Here is a 22,780-nt window from a genome sequence, read left to right as displayed (position 1 = left end):
AAACAGATATCTCAATCCCATAACCACAAAGAACTGAATTTTGCCAGCAGCCACATGAGCCTAGAAGAGGACTCCAACTTCCAGAAACTAACACAGCACAGTCAATACTATATAATTATTTCAATTGATTCACAAAATATAATTGGTTAAATTCAACATCCATTACTAACAATAAAGTCAACCAGCTAAGAACAAAACTTTCTTTAGTGGATAAAGAGTACATATCAAAAATTATAGCAGATATCATATTAAATGGTGAAATGTTAGAAACAAGATCAGTAAAGTCAGTGCCCTCCACTATTGACCCTATTCAACTTTTGCTGAAGGTCCTAGCTAATAAAGAACAAGAAAAGAAAATAATAAAGATTTGTTCTTTTGCAAAATCACCACCTCTGTCTTCCTAGAAAATTCGAGAAAATCGTTCAAAAAGCTATTAGATCTTATAAAAGAATTCAGTAAGCTAGCTGTCCTATACATCAGTTAGAAAACATAATGGCCAAAAAATTCCACTGACGATAGCCACAAAAACTATTACACATCTAAGAATAAGCTTCCAAAAAGGTGCAAAACCCAAATTAAGTAAACCACAAAACTCAAGAAAATAGAAAAAGAAACACAAGGCTATATATACCAGGTTCCTTGATGCAAAGTCTCAGGAGTATAAAAATGTCAATTCTTCCACAAATTAATCCATAAATTTAATATGTTTTCAATTGAAATTGTAAAGCGAAACATAACAACTGATACTAAAGTTTATCTGGGAAAGAAAATGAAAAATTAGGCAATTAATTTTTGAAAAACCACAGTGAGGGAGGACTTATCCTATATCAGAATACAATATAAAATCTTACAGTGTGAGATTGATACAGAAATAGGTAAATAAATCAATAATTATAATAGTGACAAGACAAATCTAATTACGCATAGAGTGACATTTAAAATCACCCCATGATATAGAGATCTAACTTCCTCCACTCCTAAACAGTCAAATTTTCAACCACATTTATTTACTTACAAGTCAGCCCTTGCTCTCCATTCCCATTTATCACTTGGTTTCTTGTCTCCGTCTGTCCAGTTTTCCCTGCATAACATAGCTTTCATAATTTATCTGCCCCTCTACACCCTCACTCTTGCTTTTTATACAAGTAAGAAACAAACATTTCATCATGATTATGTTTAGGTTTGATTCCAATGAGGTAATTTTGTTATGTCTGTAGCAATTTAATCAATACGATAATTCTCTATCTTGGCCCCAGCTACAAAGGTATCCCAACAATTAGGCAAGGAAAAAAAGTGAAGAGTCATAAAGAACAAGCAAATACTAAAGAACTAATTTTCATTTCAAAAAATGTGAAAAGGGAATATGAAACAGAATTCCAGAAGGACTCCAGAATAGCTGTGAAGAGCAAATTATAACAAGAGCAATTTACCTTTGCTAGCAAGCCCAACTCAGTAACTCCAGAGTAAGGGTCTGTGTCCTCTCTGTCTGTTTGCCCATATTCAGATCTGGCCTTTTCTTCCTGACTTTTCAACCCTTTCCTTAACAGTTGTAATATAACATAGTGATTACAAACAGCCTTAGCACCAGACAGACCTGCATTGCATCCTATCTTCCTGACTACATGATTTTTGAGTAAGTCCCTTAAAGTTTCTGGTACTGTTTCCTCATCTGTAAAATGGAATAATAATGCTATTTACCTGATAGGATTGCAATGAGATATAATCCATGTGAAGGCATAAGACTTGGCATATAGTAAACATTCAAAAACTGTTATTCTTTTATATAACAAAATATTAATATGAAACATTTTAATAGTAATAACTTTAGGTTTGGTTAGCACTGTACAGTTTAGAAATTAATATTTTCATGTCCATTATTTCATTAATACATTATTAGAATACTCTTTAGTGTTTTATTCCTATTACAGATATTTCAGAAGAAGCATTTAGCTGCCTGATGTTGTTTTTAAAATGGTGGAAATCGTAGGAAGTGTGTGAAATGTCCTTACCTATCGACATTTGGGAGCAGTTTCTTATTGTCAGTTCACACCCTTGCAGGCACGACTCTGTCTTTTCATCCCAATAGTCTCCCCTTTTGCTAGCTTCTCCCTCCCTCTGTCTCTAGGAATTGTATACCTCTTTCTAAACTTTAGTACACACAACCCTTGCTGAGTCTCATTTCTGTTGGACGTGACGTTATTAGCCAAGACAGGGAAGCAGATGTGGTAGGGAGAATTCTATGACCCTTACTGACTCTAAGCAGAGAACCCAGATAAGCCTGCCTGGACTTCTGACATACATAACAATGAAATAATAAATGGATATTGTTTTAAGCCTCTAAGCTCGTGGTGCCTAGTTATGCAGCAATAGAAAAAAATAAATACTGCATGTGGTCTGAGTGTAAGGTTTGGGATTAAGTGGGTGGCAGAGGATCTGGGCAATCATAAAATCAGAGAAAGCTATACCCCTGTGTACCCTTGACCTTGAAACCACAAACTCAGGACAGCTCGAGGATTGCATCCTCCCCTCACATCTCACTCAACATATCAAATGCCTGATAACATGCCAAAGCACTATATGAAGCACTAGGGACAAAGACAAGGTCAAATCCTTGTGACCAGGAGTGACAATACTGTAATGTGATGTTATCACATGGGACCATTAACAGAAAGAACATACTAGGAACAAAAATACAAGAGGGTAGGAGTAAGCATACGCGAAGTGACACAAAGATTTTGCCAATAAAATGGGAAAATCGTGACTCACGCAAATATAAAAACATGTTCGTGATTTTGCTTAACTCATAAATGAGGGAACTAGTAAGATTTATAACCAATTAAAAGAATCAAAAACCATGCCATCAGTGGGGAGAGAGAGAGACAGATAGACAGAGACAGAGAAAGGGAGGGAGGGAGAATGAGAGGGAGGGAAGAAAGGAAAGAGAGGAAGAGAGGGAGAGAGAGAGAGGTGGTTAGGAAGAAAGGCAGGGAGAATGGAATGAAGCTATTATTGAAATCATTACAGTTCAGCTGGTAGAGGTCTTTAAGTGACGAAATATGGAGCTCGGTCATTATTCTCTATGTGTGAAGGTCTCTTGAATAGAAGTTAGAGAGTCATAGACCTGTTATAGAAAAATGGTTGACATCTACATAAAGAATGGTTTGAAAGAGAGAGCCCAAGTAAAATGCTGTTACTATTGTCCATTTGGGAGGTAAGCTGTTTTTGTCCAATTTTCTTAGGATTATCTATTTAATAAGAAATCATTGGAGAGAAACTGTTTAGACAAAGTTTGAACATGTTTCTGTAAGCAATTGTGTTTATGTAAGTAAGAATCTTCTTATTTGGCAATGCAGCTTTGTTATAAACTAGTGGTAGCCCTTTTAAAAATAACTTTTGAGTCTATGGCCATGCCACCCTGAACATGTCTGATCTCATCTGATCTCAGAAGCTAAGCAGAGTTGGGCCTGGTTATATTTGGATGGGAGCCCACCTAGGAATACCAGGTGCTGTAGGCATTAAAAAAAACAAAACAAAAAACACAAAAAAACCCTCTTGATTATGAAATTTTCAAACATTTCAATGTACAGAGTTTAGTATAATGAATCACTATGTACTCTTCACCCAGTGTCAATAATTACCAATTCATGGCCAATTAATTTTTTTCTACATACTGTATCTTCCCATTTTCCCACCTCCTCCAATTGTTTTGAAGCAAATCCTATATATCTTGTCATTCTAAGGGCATCTTACTGAAGATTGGACTGCTCTTTTAAAACATAACCATAAAATAATGGTAGTCTTTTTAAAACAGCTGTAAATGAGAAAAAGTATAGACTGTTGTGTGAGCATACATTTGCTAATTTGTTATTTGTTTTCAATGAACTTCAGCAATAAAGTCATAATATGGCTGTTAAATGCTTCATGCACAAGAAGCTCTTGAAATGGTGTCTCACCCTCTCTGCACACTTCACTGCCCACAGGCTTCCATTTCACTGACTTTCTTCCCTCTGAAGGCTGATTAGTTTGCTGTTCATCGGAAAAGTGACTCTAATCTCAAGACGCCAAAACTGAACTCACCCAGCTCATTTCTGTATTAATTCCTGCTACAAGGCCATTTTTGTTTTTAATTGGTTGTTTGAGCCAGATGACAAGTGAAATGTGATTCATGTGAATAACAACATCCCATCCCTGCTCCCTTGCCAGCACCCCCACCTCCGCCCCCCAATCAGTGTTCTGGTTAGTGCCTAATAGCTCTACTTTGCATGCGAGTGACTAATTTTTCATTTTCTAACTCAGAATCCAATAGAACAAACAGAAGATCTGTATACTCATAAATAGTAGATCATGCAGCAAAATTCCTAAACTTGACACATAGGACAACAAAGATCTAGAGATGTGAGAGGCTGAATAATGGCCCCAAAGACATCCAGGTCTGTGAAAGTACCTTCCATTACAAAAGAGACTTTGCAGGTATGAATAAATTAAGCCTCTTGAGACTAAGAGATTATCCTAGTGGGCCCTAAATGCAGTCACAAGTTTTCTTATGAGGGAAGCAGAGGAGGATTTGACACAGGAAAAGGTGATATGATCACAGAAGCAAGATGCTACTTTGTGGCTCTGAAGATGGAGGAAGAGGCCATGAGTCAAGGAATGCTGGAAAAGCTAAGAAAACAGATTCTCCCCTAGAAACTCCAAAAGGAAAATGACCCTGAAGACACCTTAATTTTGGCCCAGTTAAATTGATTTCAAACTTCTGACCTCCAGAACTGTATAAAATACATGTGTGTGTTTTTAAGACACAAAGTTTGTTGTAATTTGGTACAACAGCCATAGGAAACTAATACAAGAGGTCTTCACTGTCTTGCCCAAGATAATGTAGCCAAGTCGAGGTATAGCTGCACTATATCCCATGTCTTTTGGCTCCTGTTTTAAAAGATCTCTACTCCGCTATTCTAATGCACACGTATGTATACAATTGATATATGGTAATTAAGTGCTTTGTAGAAAAACAAACACTTGTCTTGATTTTGGTTCTGGTCTATGCTTTGCAAACTAGCTTACCCCATAGTTTTAAAGAAAAGCAAATTTGCTGCTACTCTGTTTACCTTGTCTGGGTCACTCTTTAGCTAAGGCAGTCACATCTCTTAGCTCCATAATGAACAGGCTAAGACGAAACCAAATCAGAAGAGATGGAGTGACTTACCTGAGAGCCTATAGATGGTTAAGGGCAGGTAATCCAGGTATACTGATTCCCCATCCAGTGTTCTTTCAAACTGCATGGAACTATTTTCATTCTAGAATTTGAGAGCTGACCAGAAAAGGAAAATAGATATAGTCACTACTGGGACTGTATAAGTAGTAAGAAGATGGTAGTTTTGAATTGAATAATTTAGAGGACTTCGCACTTTTTCACATATGTGACAGGTGGGAAAGGAGAAGTGGCAGGTGGAGGACTGGAGGTATGTGCCAGGAGTTCAGCAACAAGGCACATGCAGCCAGTTTTTGAGGGGATCCAGGTTACCTTTTACTGCATCTCTATTTTGAGATGGCACTTTCCCTAGATTGAATGGCAAAAGCCTCTCACTCTAGGAGTGAAGAGCTACCCCAGGATTCTGTGTCCACAACAGACTTCTCCATGACCCACAACAAGCACCTTCCATAGAGTCTCCCTTTTTTGGAACCAGAGTGTCATCTAAGGGGTGTTCCACACCTAAAACTTTGTTTTTAATAACCCTGGTCCAAGGACAAAAGAAAAGGAAATATTCCAACAGAAAACAAGGCAAAAAAAAAATAAATACAAACTTCCTCTTTCCATGGCTGTCAGACAGGTTTCTCAAAGAGGAATATCCAAGGATGTGTTTATATGATGCAGTGAATACTGGCTCCCTTGTTTATGAGAAAAAATGTAAACAATACCTATAGCAACTTGTGTTGTTTATTGCTTTTACTTTTGCACTTTCTCAACTATATTGTAGGACCCCTGGGTCAGTATCATAATCACTCCCCTCCATATGTCTACAGCACTTTATATGGTGATTGCAAACAGTACATGGTTTATAAACATTTATTGCTGATAATAAAATGCAAATTTACAATTTTTATTTTAAAACTCAATTGTATCTTAATGGAAGTTACTGATTTATTCCTTAATCTTTGCTGCATTTCCACATGTAATTCCTTAAGCATTTTAGGTAAATCCTCAATATTAATAGAAATATGATTTTAATCTGGATTACCATGAAAAAATTAGATTTGGCACAGTTTCTTGATAAAATTAGGGAGATGTAAAGTTAGAAAAGACTCAAGTTTTGACTCTCAATCAGGTGCTATCCTGAATAAATAATTCCTTACTTTATTTAAAATATTACCACTTACTGAAATTAGTTATTTATATATTACATGGTTAGTTACATGTGAATATGTATTATAAAATGAATACATTAAATTATATAAATAGTACAATAAGACAACTATTTTTTTTTTACAGGTGAAAAGAAAAGTTTTATTAGAAGGGAAAGTATACTTCCAGAGGTGTAGGGGGCCTGAGCAAGAGAAGCATGGCTCAGAAGGCCAAGACAACTATTTTTAAGTATCTTTTTAAAACTGTACAGATAGTGCTTTGACATTCAAGATTAGTTTGCTAAGGCTCCTATAATAAAGTGCCACGAACTGGCTTAAACAATAGAAATTTATTGTCTTAAAGTTCTAGAGGTTAGAGGTCTGAGGTCAAGGTGTTGGCAGGGTTATTTCCTTCTGAGGCTGTGGGAGAAAACATGTTCCAGGGCACTCACCTAGTTTCTGGTGGTTTGCTGACAATCTGGTTTCTTGGCCTCTAGAAGTGCCCCATCTCTGCCTTCTTCTTCACATGGCTTTCTCCCTATGTGCATGTCTATGTCTGAATTTCCCCTTTCCATAAGAACACCAATCATGTTGGACTTGGAGCCTATCCTACACTAATATGACCTCATCTTAACTAATTACATCTATAATGATGCTGTTCCCAAATAAAGTCACATTCTGAGATGACTTTCGGGGGAAAGCAATTCAACCTATTACATATTTTTCTAGTTAGGAAATTTTTATTTTTATTTAACTAAATGATTTATTTGTTCAAATAAGGTCTCATTTCTTTTCTTCCTTTTGGAGAAAGTTGGCCTCAGTCTGTTTCTTGCCTATGGCAAAGAAGGGAACCCCTCTTTTCACCTCATTTTTAGTCTCCCCCAAGCAGGAACAATGACTAGTATAAACATAAACGTAGGCCACATTTTTGTGGGTGAGGTTTTTAGGCCCTAAGGACAGGATTCAGGCCTGGACGTTTTTCTTTCTCTTGTATTTCCAACTGCCATCCCAAAAAAACAGACCTGCCAAGGGCCCTGGTCTTCCTCCTGGAGCAGGCAGGTCTGGCCAGCTACTCTGCACACTCAAGTCTAGCTCCTCAGCCAAGAAGCAGCTGGCTAATTGCCCTCCATCATGCATTCATTCACATGACAGTGTAAGTGATGGAATCAAAAGCTCCTTGCAGGCATTGTAGCTTCTGGGCCTGTGCCTCATGCTTACCAGGCATACTACACTGGAGGTTTTTGTCAGGGTCTCTCCTGACATTAAGGACCCCTGGCCCAAGTGAGTGGACTTTAGAGTGGGTCTTTTTTTAGCTAATGGTGAGGTCTTACACTTCGGGCTTGGAAGTCAAATAAGCAGATTCAGAGAAGGAGACATAGGATGCTACAGTTTAGCCTTAAGTCTGAGCCCTGTCCTTAAACTCACTTTTGACCCTCCATCGAGGTTCCTTGGGCACTTGATCAAATATTAGGAAAGCTGTTATGTTGTTTCCTTTCATCTCTTGTTTTTCTTATATGTCCCCTGATATAAACAACTTGGAGATATATCGAGTCTATTGGCATCTTCCCATTTCCTTCCCCTATACCTCACTGCTGGGAACAAGTAGAATCATTCTCCATCAAAACTAGCACTACTCTCCAGTGTTCAGCCAAACATCCTCTACTTACATATCGGAGCCATTGCTTCCTGCTCTGATCAGCCATTTTTCAAATATCTGACATCTGTTGCTGTCTTTTAATAACTGGTTCTTCTCTGGATATGTGATTCTCTGGGGAACTTTTCACGATTCACTAACTTTAGATTCCCACTTAATGCTCAGCTCTGTCCTTGACACTCTGTGCAGCTTGGGAAAGCCTATAGCTTAGAAAGCGTAAGCTCCTGGCCCAGTCCTCCTCTTCAAGGCAGGTCAGAGGGATGTGGAGCTTTTGCTGTGAACTTCTATACTGGGTCCTTTGCCACCAGAAGAAAGGGATGATGGAGAAGCTGTGCCTGCATCCTACAGAATGACAGTGTTCAGCTTCCAGCACTCATAGCTTAGCAAGGAGAGAAGCAGGCGAGACTACCAATAGTACACTCACCGATGCACTTTTTCACACCACTGTTTCTCTTACATCCTAAGGGTTGACACCAACTGTTTCCAGCTCCTTCCAACAGTATTATACCAATGTTAGTGAAGGTTATGGTATAGTGATGGCTAGTACCAGATTTCCTTTTATTCTGAAGTTTTTGCAATGCTGTGATATAAAATCTGATTCTGGTACTTTGCCTCTGATTACAAAAAATTATATTTGTGAGAAGAGTTTTCTTGTGTGTAGATAGATTCCTATCAGCCTCATCTTTTTTTATTCCTGGTGATGATTTGTGGGAGAAAGAGGGAGCAGAAGGGAATTTGTGTGATGTTTGTAAAACCTCTTCATGCATTCTGAAATGACAGCACTAAGTCTTGAGACCCCTGGTTAAAAATCTTGTTTTATCAGCTGTTCCTCTTAGAAAGGTGTTCCCAGTCAAGGATACAGATAGGGCTTTCATTCCATGAGGATAACTTCAAGATATAGACATTGTTCATGAAGCCTATATCTCTGCCATGCTGATATACTTGCCTTTCAAGCCAAAGGCAGAATCTCTCCACAAGCTTATACACTCCAAACTGGAGTGGTGTTTCTTATGTCGTCACCTTTTTTCTAGAAGATCTTGGTGTCTTTTGTGAAGAAAAAAAAGTCTTGAGGTTTCTGCCCACCAGTTTTGCAGCCTGACCCTTCCCACTTCTTCAGGGATCTTGAGTCTCTCAAGTGCGATCACCCTCTCCCCTGGTTTTCTTCTCATCGGTCTTAACTCTCTTTACCTGTAATAATTCTTCATCAATTGTCGACTCTATAAGCTCTCTCGCTCCAGTTTCTTTCTCACCAGCATATAGATGTGGTCAAGACTCCTCCAATTTGAAAACAAATAAATAAACAGTCTCAACACTGTCTCTGTATCTCTTTTCTTGTCGAAGTCAAATTCCTTAAAAGAGTTGTTTACATTTCTTATTTTCACTTCCATGCCTCTCATTCATGCCTCATCCATGGCCAACAGGCTTTCATCTCTACCTCATCAATGAAACTACTGCCAAGCATACCACAAGGCCTGGACTGCTAAACCCAACAAATACTTTCTCCCCTTGTCTTATTTGACACTGTTGGCCATGTCCTTTTTGAGATGCTCTTTTCTTTCCTTGTGGTGCTCATTCCTCTACCTGCCCCTTAAATATGGATTTCCTCAGTGCTTTGTCATAAGCTCTTAGCTCTTCTCACTCTATACTGTCTCCTTGGGTAATATCATCCCATTGCTGGCTTCAGTTTTCATCTTTGGCTTGATAATTCTCAATTCTGTCACTCCAGCTTCCTTAGGGCTAAACCCAGAGAGCCACTTGCTTCCTAGATACCTCCTCTCCCCTGTCCTACACACTTTTCATGTGACATTCTGAACCCGAACTCATTATCTTCCCCCACAGACCTACCCTTCCTCCTGTGTTCCCCATCTCGGTGATGCACATCATCATCTTTCCAGGAGTCTAAGGCACAAACCTGGGCAGCATCCTCACATCTTACCCCGTCAACATCAGCCATGTTCAGTCTCTCTTATCTCCTTCCTGGATCACATCTTCCTCACTGGTTTTCCTCCCTCTGCTTCTAAGCTGATGACTCCTTAAAAATAAGATAACTTGCTCATGACCCTGATTAACAACCAAACACATAAACACTGCTTACCAAATCCTTCACAATCAAGTCTGGGCTTTTCTCCATAGCATCCATATTTCATCACCTGTCACTTGCATCTTTAGTCAAATAATCATCCTCATGTTATGGAACCCATTGTGTCTTTCCTTATGCTGCTCCCTTTACTGGAACTCCCTTCTCTCCATTATGCCTTAAAATGGCTATCTCCTACCGTCTCAGCTCTACCTCTCACTGTAAGGCCTTGAGCAAGTTTGTTTAACTTAGCGCTACTTCAGTTTATTTGTAAAAAGAAGATAATAATACGTACCTTATGAGTGTCAGAAGAACTAAATGAAATAAAATGTGCTTAAGTGCTTAGGACTTGACTGAAATAACAGAAGGTACTCAATATTAGCTATCATTAGTATTACTTGTTGGACTCAGTTTATATGTCGCTTCATCCAGGACTTCTTGCTGACCTGAGAAATGTCAGTGAGGTGACCTCCTAAGTACCTCCTTGAACCAGTCACCCTGCATTATAATTTCCTGTTCATTTGTCTGTTCTCTCATTTCCCCACCTCCTACACGTGTACACACACACACACACACACACACACACACACACGTTTCCCACCAAGGTAGCTTGTGCGGACTATGGGAGCAGCAACCATTCTCTCATTTTACATTTTTTGTTGGCTGAAAGAACATGGATATAACATGATCCAAGTGTGTTATTGCTATCTGCTTCTGCTAATTCTCCACTTCCTTGACCAGCTCTTAAGTGCTGGAGCGCTCATCAAGCATGGGTTTGTGGCTATCCATCTTGTTGCTAAGATTAGGAGGTATTATTAATGAAGTGTGCCCTTCTTGACATGCCTGCCCTGTTTCGGTACATCATAATTTCGATTAGCCTTGGCAATACCCCAGCAACTAATAAACTGAATCCTGCTTATCCTACTAGAAAGCAGAGTCTAATTAGACAAAAGTGTGATCTATTTGGCCTTGGCATCTTTGTCTCAGAGACTCAGACTAATTGCAGTAGATAATGATCTTTGAAATGTAATGTGGGTCCCAGCCTGACTGTTGCTGAGCTCACTTTTAAATTTATGTATACCCAGTGGTATAGAAAATGTATAATACCTGACTCTCCTGGGCGGGGGGTGGGGGGGGGAGCCTCTATTTATAGTATTTACTCATTTCCATGGTGTAAATAGTCTTACTTTGGTGATGGCAAATAGTGCAAGCTTGTATACCATAGCACAGTCTGGATGGGTGGGTACTGGGACTATGTGAACTTTATTTTCAACAACATGAATAATTGTTCATCTTAAGAACATAAGAGTTAACTGTTTATGACTGAAAAAAATTCTGAGAGAAAGTGGTGATTTTGAGAATGGCCTGCCTCTCCAGGCTTTCTTTCGGTATATGTACACTTCAGCATTGAGGGCTCTTATCATGAAGGCCAAGTTCAACACTTTCCCCTAGGGGGAAGGTTGTAGTAGGCAGGATAATGACCCCCAAGAGTGTCCATGTCCTAATCCCTTCAGTTTATGTTACCTTACATGGCAAGAGGAGTTAAGGGTGCAGATGGAATTAAGAGTGCTAATCATCTGACTTTAAAATAGGGAGAGTATGCCAGATTATCCAGGGGGCTCAATGTAATCTCACATGTTTTCAAAAGTAGAAGAGAAAGATGGAGAGAGTGAGCCAAAGAGATAGCAGCATGAAACAGATTAGGACTAGATTTGAAGGTAGTGGAAAGGCCCAGAGCAGAGGAATGGGAACCACATCTAGAACCTGGCAGAGAGGCAAGGAAACAGATTCTCTCCTAGTGCTTCCAGAAAGGAACTCAGCCCTGCTGACATCTTTAGATTAGCCCAATGAGATACACACTGGACTTCCAACCTACAGAACTGTAATATAATAAATTTGTGTTATTTCAAGCCTCTACGTTTGTGTAATTTTTATGCAGCAATAGGAAATTAATACAAAAGGGTGTCACTATTAAGTACTACCAAGGTCCCTCTGCACTTGCCAAGGACCCGATTACCTTTGGATCCTTATCCAGTGGGCTCCAAATCCTTGACTCTGCAGCCTTAATTGTGGTTCTACCTGGGGCCCTTTGGTCTTGGCTGTGCTTGATTTTGCTGGTATTAGAAACCTAGCTTTTCCAAATAGACTTATTTGTCTAACTCCCTGCACCAGTGCCCATTTAGCAGGCACTCGGTCCAGTCACCCTGCATCACACCCCTCACGAGGGACAAGTGGGTGAGCTAGGCATAGCCCCAACACTATTCCTCTTCTTTCCATCTCTTCGTCTCCCATTATGTGCTATGTTCCTAGCCCCTCGATCCTGGCAATTACAATGAACCTTCCTTCACAACATTAGAAGGTCGACTCTCCTAAAGAGAAAGAATGAATGTCACCTGTGCCTCCTGACTAAAGTACAAAAGCCCTAGGTTGGCATTCGTAGCTTCCCATAATTTGGCTCCAATCTACTTTACTGAAGGTATTTCTCAATGTTCCTCTACTAAAGTGTATAATTCAATTACAATGGTGCCTAAAGCTGTTTTGCATTTCACTGCTTCTTAACTCATATCCATCCATTCATCTACCCATCCATCACCTAACGCATTTACTGAGTACTTTTCTAATACCTGTGCTGGGCTTGGTAAAAAATATCAAAAAAGTGAGACCAAAAAAATAGGTGAAATAATATCTATGCGATTGAAGAACATTATGCCCCAAAACTTCGGTAAAATATGTCAATGGATGATAGGGATACATACCAGGTACTCTGAGATCTCAGTAGAAGGAATGGCCTAGCATGTCTTTGTGATTCTTTCCTCCACTTAGAAGCAGTTGCACCTTAAAGGAAAGGGCACTGAGGTTGGAAGCTGGAAACCTGGGCTTCATTCCCAAATTCTGCAATAGAGTTTTTTGTGAATTAGATAAATTTTGAGTATTTATTCATAAAGGAAAAAAACGGGATAGATAATACTTATAGAATTGCGAGTAGTAAGAGCGAGCATTAATAATGCTCTTTAATCTTTAAAGTACTATGTATATATGAGTCCAAGTTTCTTATGAAAGAGATCAAAACATGCCACCCAAAATATGCCGGTATTGACATTTGGGATCAAACATTCTTGGTTGTGTGGAGTTGTCCTGTGTATTACAGAATATTCAAGCTGCATCCCTGGGTCTACCCTCTAGATGCCAGTAGCATCCTCTCTCTCCAGTCACGAAAAACAATAATATCTCCAAACATTTTGTCCCCTGGGAGGCAAGATTGTCTTTGCCTAAGAACTGTCCATCTAGAAGAAAGGAGACTTTTTTTTTTAAGGTAAGTAAAAAGGAAAAGAACTGATGTCCAAGGCACCAAGGGAAGCAGCACTTAAGCACTTACTGCAACAAAAGGACCGTTTCCTGAGTTACCAAGGATGTGATCGGTGAGTCATTAGAGCTTTTTAGTAAAGTATCTTTAAAACAACTTCAAGTGGGTGAAGCTGGAGAAATATTTTTGTTATTTTTGACAGTTATTATGACCTATTTTACTTTAGGCTGATGTGACCTGGGAAACATTAGTTAAGTTTGAATGAAAGGGTGATTTTAATGAATGAAGTTAACATTTTTTTTTTCTTAATGGCATGGTTAAATTCATACATTACTGCCATGGAATTAGAATTTTAGAAGCATCAGGTACATTCATCTACATTATACTACTGTAAAATAGAGATGAACTTTCTGTGAAAATTGATCCCACACAGTTCTAAGATTAGAAAGTAAGATTTTGATGTATCATTAGAAAGTAAGATTTTGATGTATCATTTAAATTCAATTTAAATTCCACGATAGGTAGCCTAGACATAAGAGAGAACTTTCTAAACAAGGTCTCTGAGATGTCATCTTTACATTTAGCGAGTTATTCATCGCTTTTTAAGAGAATTTTTATCATTGCAAAGAACTTTCATTAATTTGTTATAAAATAATTCGGATTCCACCTGAAATGTGTTTTGAAGCAAGTAATTGGACAGGAGAGGAGATAATAAAAGGAAATAGTAACAAAATTCTTCAGTTAAGTCTCCCTTTAAAAGATGAAGATAATGAATAGCTATTGTTTTTGCCTGTGCAGCATTCCTTGCCCCTTATTAAGGTAAGGGAACTTCACTATTCTTTTTGGGAATACTCCCTGCCATTGCATTCCATATGGTTCTGTCATACCTCCCACCACCTCTTCTTCCAGCAGAGCCATGGGTCAGGACCTAGACTGGGCTAACTGACTCTCCTGGGAATTTGAATCTCAGATAGAGTAATATTATTTGGGTTTCTGACCCTTCTTAAAGCTTAGTTATTCATGTTCCCCCACCCCACTCCCTGCCACCAGTCCTTTTATTCTCTGAGCCACCAGTATTCTTCCAATAAAATACATTCTTGCTGAAGTGATCCAGAACCAGTTTCTGCTGCTTAACAGAAGCCAGAGAAATGTGACTATTTTGGAGACTCTGACCCACATATTGTGATGGTTTGTCACTATGGCTAAAGAGACAGGGAGAGGGTCAGGAAAGAGTATGGAATCAGAGCTGAAAAGTAGTTATCTCGGGTCTATGTTGACCATGTGTTAGAAACATAGAATCCATTTACACGTGTTTTCATCCGTTTGGTTTTTAGCCTCACCCCTACTCCATGCGTACATGCAGGCACAGTTATGTCATTGCCAGTGTAGCCTGTTAATTTCATGATTTCCAAAATGTCTAAGTAATTTTTTTGTGACTATAAGGCCTACTACTTTCCAGTTAATGTATTATAAAGCCCGTTTTTACAGGTCAGTTCTAAAAAGTGATACATTTATAAATGCATTTTGATATAAATTTTATTCATGTTCTTAAAAATTACAAGCACTACAGAAAGATATAAAATGAAAAATGAAAGATCTACACCATCCCCTTTCTCAAAGAGAATACAAGTTGTCATCTAGGTTATTTCTATGTATAACGGATATGCTTTTAGTTGATATGCTTCTGGTGTTTCCTTGGGCCTATTCACCATTCTACCAAGTAGACGTTTTATTAAACTTCCCTCAGAGGAGGAATGACACTAGAGACAACAGCTTAGGAAACAATCAAATGTGACGAGAAGTGACGCTTCCTAACTGGGGAGACTGGCTAGGCTTCCCTGGGTTGGGATGATGGAAAAGAGTGAAGACTTGACAAGAGGGTATGGTCCTAGGGGCCAGGACAAGGGGCTTGATTAAGAAGAATCCTTGGAAAGGAGCAGAATTGGCATCTAGAGACACCATCCTCTACCACAGTGAGCACTGCCTGTCACCCAGTCTTCATTCGACTGAGCCAAATACAACTGTCACCTGTTCTAGAGTGTTAGTTTTCCTTTCCATTGGTGTCACATCACTTTCCAACATCCGGCAAGAGAGGATCCCATCTGTGCCGTGAGAGGGGCCCATCCTAACCTTGTCTATGTTCTAGGACCTATGTCAGCCCCCGGGTCAAAGGGTCCGTGAACCGTGTGACAGGAAAAGTCCCAGCATCTGCGTGTATGTGGAACTGCATGAAGCCAGCCTGAGAGTCACCCTTTCCTTCTCAGCCAGCAAAATGGAAAAACACACTATTACACACTCACATCTTCCTCCTCCCCTCCCTCTCTTCCTCGACTTTTACACAAACTAGATCATATTACACATACTGACCTTCAACTTGGATTTTTATCACTTAGTGGTATATCGTTGACATCAGTGTGTAAAGATCTACTTTATTTTTTAAGTGGCTACTTAACATTCTAATAATTTGACTGGTCTCCGAATGACGGGCTCTAGTTCTTTTGTTCTCTCCCCCTTCTCTTCCTTTCCCCTTGCCCTCTTGCTCTCCCTCTTCCTTTTGGATATCACTAAGCTATCGTGAGTATCCTTTTACATAAATTTTTACATAAATGTTTGAGGTAACCCGAGGACACACTCTTAGACACAGAATTGCCATACAAAAAGGTATCCGCATTTAACAAAAACAAATATATTGACACGTTGTCATCCAAAATGTTTATATCCACTTGAATCTTCTAAGTTCTTACTTACCCATATTCTTTCTAACAGTAGGAATTATAATCTTTTTACATCTTTGCAAATCTGTCATATGAAAAAAATCTAATTTATTTTTAAATTTGTTTTACCCTAATGATTAAAAATCCCTTTTGCATGGTACTGTTATTTGGATTTGCATCATTTCTATATTCTCAAATTTGTGTATGTGCATTCCTTTTAGGCTATAATTTTGGATTCTGTTTTTTTTTTTTAACAATAAATTTCCTTTATAAAACTAAAAAAAATACATATTCCCTTTTGTATTTTGTTTTATACCTATTTAGTAGTGCAATTAAAATATCCTGTCTTGAGGGTAGGGGTTATTTTCTATTCAGTACAGTAAATATTTACTAAGCATCCATTATGTGTCTAGTCGATTAGACTGAATTAGACTGAAAACAACATAACAACAACAGCATTTGGTACTAGAGAATGTGACAGAAAATATAAACATCGAAAATATTAACAGTAAAAGATTTTCCCATGACATAACTAGTTTTGAGTGGCAGTAGCTCCTGATGAATTAGATGAATTAGCTACAAAATGAACCCACAGGTAATTAAGTAAATTGAAATGTTAGCAAGTTATTTTGTATTTTCCACTTAAAACTGGAGAATATCAGCCAAAGATCAGTTTGGGTTTGGGCATAATTAATAATGATCTGTTCTCTCTGGAAGTACAGTAATTAGAAATCTGGCCCAGTGACTCCTTAATGTCACTACTGGTTTGTGACAGAAAATCATGACACTGGCATTAAGAATGAAACCTCATTTGCTATAGGATGAGACATCTATGATAGGTGTTTGTTCTGGAGTTGAAGAAGAAGCTATGATATAGCTTTCTTTTATGATGTAGTTTTAGGTTAAAATCTGATCTGTTTAGAGACAATTCCAACTCTCTCTGATTGTCACAGACCTGTTTAAAATATAGATTTTATGAAAGCTTTGACAAAACTGGATTTATGCTTTGCTTTCACATCTTGGTTCATGGAGAAGCTCATGACAGATGAAAAAAAAAATGCTACAAAAACTAGCATGTTCCAAAATGCTTCTCAAAGTGTGTTAAGAGGTAAGTTGAAAAAAAAAAAAATTCATATTCGACCTAACTCCAGGACAGTTGTTTAAGAAAGTGAAGTAGGTATTTATTTTTTTTATTTTTTTAATTTTCCTTAACCTCAAGATCTCAGGGTCTTTAATACGTGACTGGGAGCCACTTTTCAGTGTTTCCCTGACTCTTTTGATCCCAACACCCAATTTCCTATGGTGGATGTATGTTGCTTTTCTAGCTACACAGGGTCCATTTTTCTTTCTTTAATCTGGTGAGAATGTGATTGGGGTTCCACCCTACTCCTGCTAAGGGACAGGGCAGTGCTCCAAGTTAGGACAACTGAAAGCTGGAATCTGAATTGGGAGTATCAAAGAGCAATAGATTGGAATCCTCCCATTCCAGCACGGGAGACACCCAATCATGACATTCCTGTTGTCACTGCTGCTGTGTCTTCTGAAGCTGTTCTAACTTCTGCTGGCTTCCTAGCCTGGTTATCTAGGTAGGCTGCCTATAGATTCTCAGAGCTCCCGTTATTCTTCCATCAAATTGCTTTCATTTATATTGAATGGAGTAGTCTTCTGTTGCTTTGCAACCAGAGGACCCACACTTTTTCTTCTTTAGCTTCTCTCTCATAATATCACTAGATCGAAACAAGGACAATGTCTATTTATTGACAACTGAAAGCCCTATACTGATAAAGATGGCATATTATAAGAGATTAAAAAAAATTTGTTATTGAACAAATGACTAGTATTCCAAAGCACAGCTTTTGAGAAGCATTATTTTAAGTTATTTTCTTTTAACAAGGAGAAAGACCATATATAATGGTATCCAAAAAAGAAATAGTTCCTAAAATCTATTTGCTCCTCTAGTAACAGAGTATACCAGAAAACACTTGTGTTGAGTTTTGATGGCTAACAAACTCTGGCATCTCTGAGAGAAATAAAAGGCTTTTTTAAAATTAAAAAAACAAAACAAAACAAAACAAAACTATACTTTAAACCATTCTTTAGGAATCATTTATAAAAAAAAAAAATTGCCCTTGCTGATCTGGACATTTTAGTAGGCATTTTACATACATTTTAAAATTTAATCCTCAACATTTATGTGTCAGTAACCAATATTTATCAAGCCCTTTATATGTGACAGACATTGTGCTAACACATAGGAATACAATGATGAACAAAACATACCCAGCTTGGGCAGTAAGAGACTGTTCCACAGTCACACAGATGGTGAGTTGGTGGCATAAAGATTATTTTTCTGTGTAAATACAGTTATATCGTTGCTCTTTGTTTAGTTATATTTAATCATAAATAGCTTCTATTCTAAATAGATAATTCAATTAGATGGGTTTCAGATTTTAAGGACAGTCACCCTAATGACAAAAAGTTTATGAATCTTAAAGGAGTGTTTTTACTGACACCACTTATTGTCTATATTTTGGGTTCAAACATGCTTTGACATTTGATCTTCTGGTATAACAGCACCCAATGAAAAATATCATGTTGCTTACGAAAAATTCTAGAGAATGACACTGCACCTAATGTTTGTAGTCACTTGTCATTCTTCCCCCTTGGTGTCCAGTACTGTCAGATAAAGTAAGTCCCCAGAATCTTCAAGTCCAAAGATCAAGAGCATGTGAATGAAGACCTGGAATTCAGACAGACAGGCCCCAAGGGGCGAGGGTGGGGTGCACACAGCTCCAGAAAACATGTGGGTCTGAAAGTGGAAAATTTGTTGACCCACCGACTTGAGACTAATGAGAATGTTAAAGACATTTCAAAGTAATCAGGGCATGGTTCCTAGCCCATGTGAAAAGACACTAACTTTCAAGAAATGTGACAACATTCTGTAAAATTCCATCTTTGCAGTAATTTAAACCATGCACTTATAAAAAATAGTTTACTCTAGAGTTTCCTTTGCCTAGTAGCTTAACTCCAAGTGGGACCACGGTTTTCAATACAAAAGTGAAATATGGTATATTTTTTACCTATTAAAATGATCCACTTTGTGTGTGTTTCTGAGCATGTTTTACACAAGTATGATGTGAAAGACCCACAAGTGGCACGAGAGTGAACGGTGGTGTTCTGGGGTTGGTGTCTGTAGCTTCAATGCTGAGTTAGCTGTAACCACATACTCTTCCTCATCCTTCAGGTTCAGGGTTTTCATCCATCCACAGAACCCACTGTCATTTCTTAAAGTTACTGTGAAGCAGTTCTCGACATTACTATAAAGTCTATCAATCCTAAGGACGGCCACTATTTAGGTCCTGTAAAGGGGCCTCTACGAACAGGGGCATTTCGAATTTTACAAGTTAGCTGGGTCAGGAAGAGGGAAATACAGGGCCAGAGCCCCCAGGCACACTACGTTGGGGTCACGGCGTCAGTTACCGCAGGTTGCTCGCCATCCTTGGGAACAGAGGCTGGGAGCATGCAGGCTGGTTTCCTGGGGCTCGGTCGTCGCCAGAGGGACCGCAGCTGAAGCTGCAGGCTGCGCATGTGACCCAGCGGCCGCCAGCGCAGGTGCGGGAGAGCGAGAACCCGGGGGCGCGGAGGAGGGGGACTTCCGGGGAGAGCGGGCGCGCGCCAGCTCGCCGGCGGCAGCGGGGTGGGGGGTGTGCGGCGTGCGCGCCTCGCCGGCGGCGGGGTGGAGGAGGGGAGCCTGCGCGCTGGCTCGCCCGAGGCGGGATGGGGCGGAGCCGCCAGGCGGTCTGAGCCCGCGGGGGTCCGCCGAGGTGCGTCTCCAGGCTGACGCGGCAGCCTGGGGCAGAGCGATCCGGACGCGTCACCTGCAGTGCTGTCTGCTGCTGTCACTTTACTAGGAAACACTGTTTCCCTGCGGGAGAGTCCGGGACCGCGCAGGCGCGCGCGCGCGGACACACACACACACACACACACACACACACACGCGCGCGCGCGCGCGGTTGCGCGCACACGCACGCTAGCGCGCTGGTTTTTCACAACTGCATCCCCAAATCCGCAGAGTGAAGCTACTGCGGCTTCTCTTAACCTCAGCATCGTGGGGCGAAGCAGAGCCATTGTGCTTCGGGGAGAGCCCGGTGCCTGTGCTGCTGCCTCGGGTACATAACCCAGCAGAACGCTCACCCCATCGGGTAAGTCAGTCTCCTCGTAACCTGTTCGGGGTTGGTGCTTGCAGACCGGAGGTAAAAGGTGGGTGGCTGCGGATGCACCAGTGGGGTCGAGACTGGAGTTGATTGGAATTTTAGGGGCATGCAGCCCATGCAGCCTCTACCAGCGTCGTCTAGCGGGCGCAAGTACTACTCCCGGTTACTTATGCTACCAACCCTGGAGTTGCTCACCCTCTTTCTCCCCTTCCCCCAGCCCAAGATACACTGTGCTCCTTGGTTGCCAAGGAGACTTGGTTAAACATCAGCCTTGGGACAGCTATTGAAATAACTGGTTTCTTCAATGGTGTTGTTATTTATTTTGATTTTTAAAAATCACACTGAGGACCATGTGGTGATTTGGCATTCGTTAATCTGTATTCAGGCAACGATTTCATTCAACTTCAAGAAAAGCGGTAATTGCACTATACGGTATGCTTTAAAAAAGATTCATCAGATGAATTTTTCAACAAATGTGTCTTGAATCATAAATTACTCTCATTTTGGTGATCTTATAAAGAAAGCTGATTCCAATTAAAATCCCTTCTTCCGCTCTATTTCCACATTTTATTTTGTAGTTCACTTAGGCCTGATTATATTAACATTGAAAGCAGAAGATGAATTTATTGTGGTTCCCCACACAAGGATGAGCTTCTGTTGTAAATTGACTGGAACAGAAATACATATGTGAAATTTCTAAAGCAAGGAAATAGCATTGATAACATACATCTTTGCTAACAGTTCTCTATCCACTGCATTATTATTTTAAAGCAGTTTGCTGCACCTCTGCCCATTTCTGAGATTTTTTTTAAAGTCTCCTATTGATTTTTTGACGTATCTATATATAGATAGATATAAATATAAAATGTGTGCATGGCTTAATACTCCAGATTCTAAGTTTTTGGAGCTCATATTAAAATGTAGAGAAGAAGGAGACACAGGGAAAGGCTTATACATCTTGTTTTTTTTTTTTTTTCTGATGGATTGGGTCCTTTACTGGAGCACTGAGTGAGCCCAAGGAGGTCAGTACTTGTATCTCACAGGAACCAGTAATAACTGGGCTGTCATTTTTACTTTGAGGCCTCAGATGCGTAGTGGGTGACTGAATAACAAAGCATTTGAAGGGCTCAGCTACCTGGTAGTTATACTTTGCACTAATTTCATACCTACATCACTAACAGAAATGACCCAGTAAAGATCCACCAGCATTCAACAATTCATTTTGTTTTCCTTTCATATGTGTTTATCTTTTCTACTTTTTAATTAAATGACATAAGGACATATATCAAATTATTTTTATTTAGGCTTTAAGTGGTGTCATACAGAGTGTAATAATATGAAGATTGAGGGAGCCAATAATAACTGAGGTAGGTAGAGGGGATTTATGCAACTGAAAGGGGACTGGGAAATGAGGAAGGATGACATTACATTACAGTTTACAGAGTACTTTTCCAGCGCTTCCCTTTTAATCCCCATAACAATCTTGTGAGGTCAGGGAATTATCTTCATTTTAAAACTGAGGGACCTGAAACTCAGAGCTTGTTGAAGATCAGAGTTAGTGAATGGGGAAGCCCTTTTTGGTTTTAAGCTCTTTGCCTTTAAAAATATCCTGTATCTTCATTTCCAATGTGTGCATGGATCTGACAGGTGAGATGAAGGAATGGAGCATCCCAGATGGAGAACACATGTGACAAAGGGGGTGTGGATTGTGGCTTCTGGAAAGGGCAAACCAGTACAAAGGGGGAGCTCCTACTGGACTGTAGCTGATTATGGCCACCCCAGTTCTAAAAAATTCTAGTTTTTCAAGGAAAACAGAAGTTTCCAAATATTTTTTAATGTGAAGTATCCTTAATTTTAAAATCTGTGAGGACCACATTAAAAATGTATCTGGGTCCCATGTGGCCCATGGTCTGCCCATTTGCAATCTATATCTACTGAGGTCTCATTTAGTTTTAAGCTGTTGTTTGCTAATAAAATGTCGATGTGAACAAATATATCTGTCATTGTAAGAATGATTGGGAATTTTCTGATTTTGATATTAAAATTTCTAAAAAATGCTCCACATTTTTTCTTCAATAAACAGGTCCAAGTTTGTTTTCGAGGGTTCCTAGGTCTTTCTTTTATACTTCAGAGAAAATAAAAGGGCATGAAATGCTCCAAAGTGGGAATTTTTAAATCTGGTGAAACAAAAGCATTTACAATTTAAAACTTCTTATGTCCCGGGCTTAAATTTTGTTCTGGGCATAGGACTAAGAAGTGTATAATAAAGTCATTAGAAGGAAGAGATGGAATAAAAAGTTGATCAGAAAAAGGAGCATCCTGAACCTTGCAGAGAAAACTTCCTATTAAGGCTTTAGGTAGTCGTTAAATGCCACCATAAAATGCTGCAAGATCCCAAAGGAATGAAAACATAAATGGGAACTCAAAGGGACATTCACTTCCAGAACTCTGGCAGAGAAAATGCTGTTTACTTCATAA

At 39.4% G+C, this 22,780-nt stretch overlaps 1 protein-coding gene and 1 pseudogene across 10 annotated transcripts in view; both read left to right on the top strand.

The window, feature by feature from the left end:
• The first annotated feature begins 3,397 nt into the window (after positions 1 to 3,397).
• LOC120595097 (uncharacterized) lies at positions 3,398 to 3,515 on the top strand (annotated as a pseudogene).
• A 16,374-nt stretch (positions 3,516 to 19,889) lies between these two features.
• Positions 19,890 to 22,780, top strand: part of KLHL32 (kelch like family member 32) — a 184,215-nt gene continuing 181,324 nt past the window's right edge. For 6 of the 10 annotated variants that reach the window (XR_005650746.1, XR_005650747.1, XM_039853194.1 and 3 more), the window contains exon 1: positions 19,890 to 20,290. The gene's annotated coding sequence lies outside the window, so the exon portion shown is untranslated. The remainder of the gene's footprint in view (positions 20,291 to 22,780) is intronic. The other 4 variants (XM_039853189.1, XM_039853186.1, XM_039853188.1 and 1 more) reach the window with 2 other exon arrangements.

Source organism: Pteropus medius, unplaced genomic scaffold, assembly GCF_902729225.1.
Source record: "Pteropus medius unplaced genomic scaffold, Ma_sr-lr_union100, whole genome shotgun sequence".
NCBI lineage: Eukaryota > Metazoa > Chordata > Mammalia > Chiroptera > Pteropodidae > Pteropus > Pteropus medius.
The sequence above is the reverse complement of the archived record's forward strand: the minus strand, read 5'-3'. Positions and strand labels throughout refer to the sequence as shown.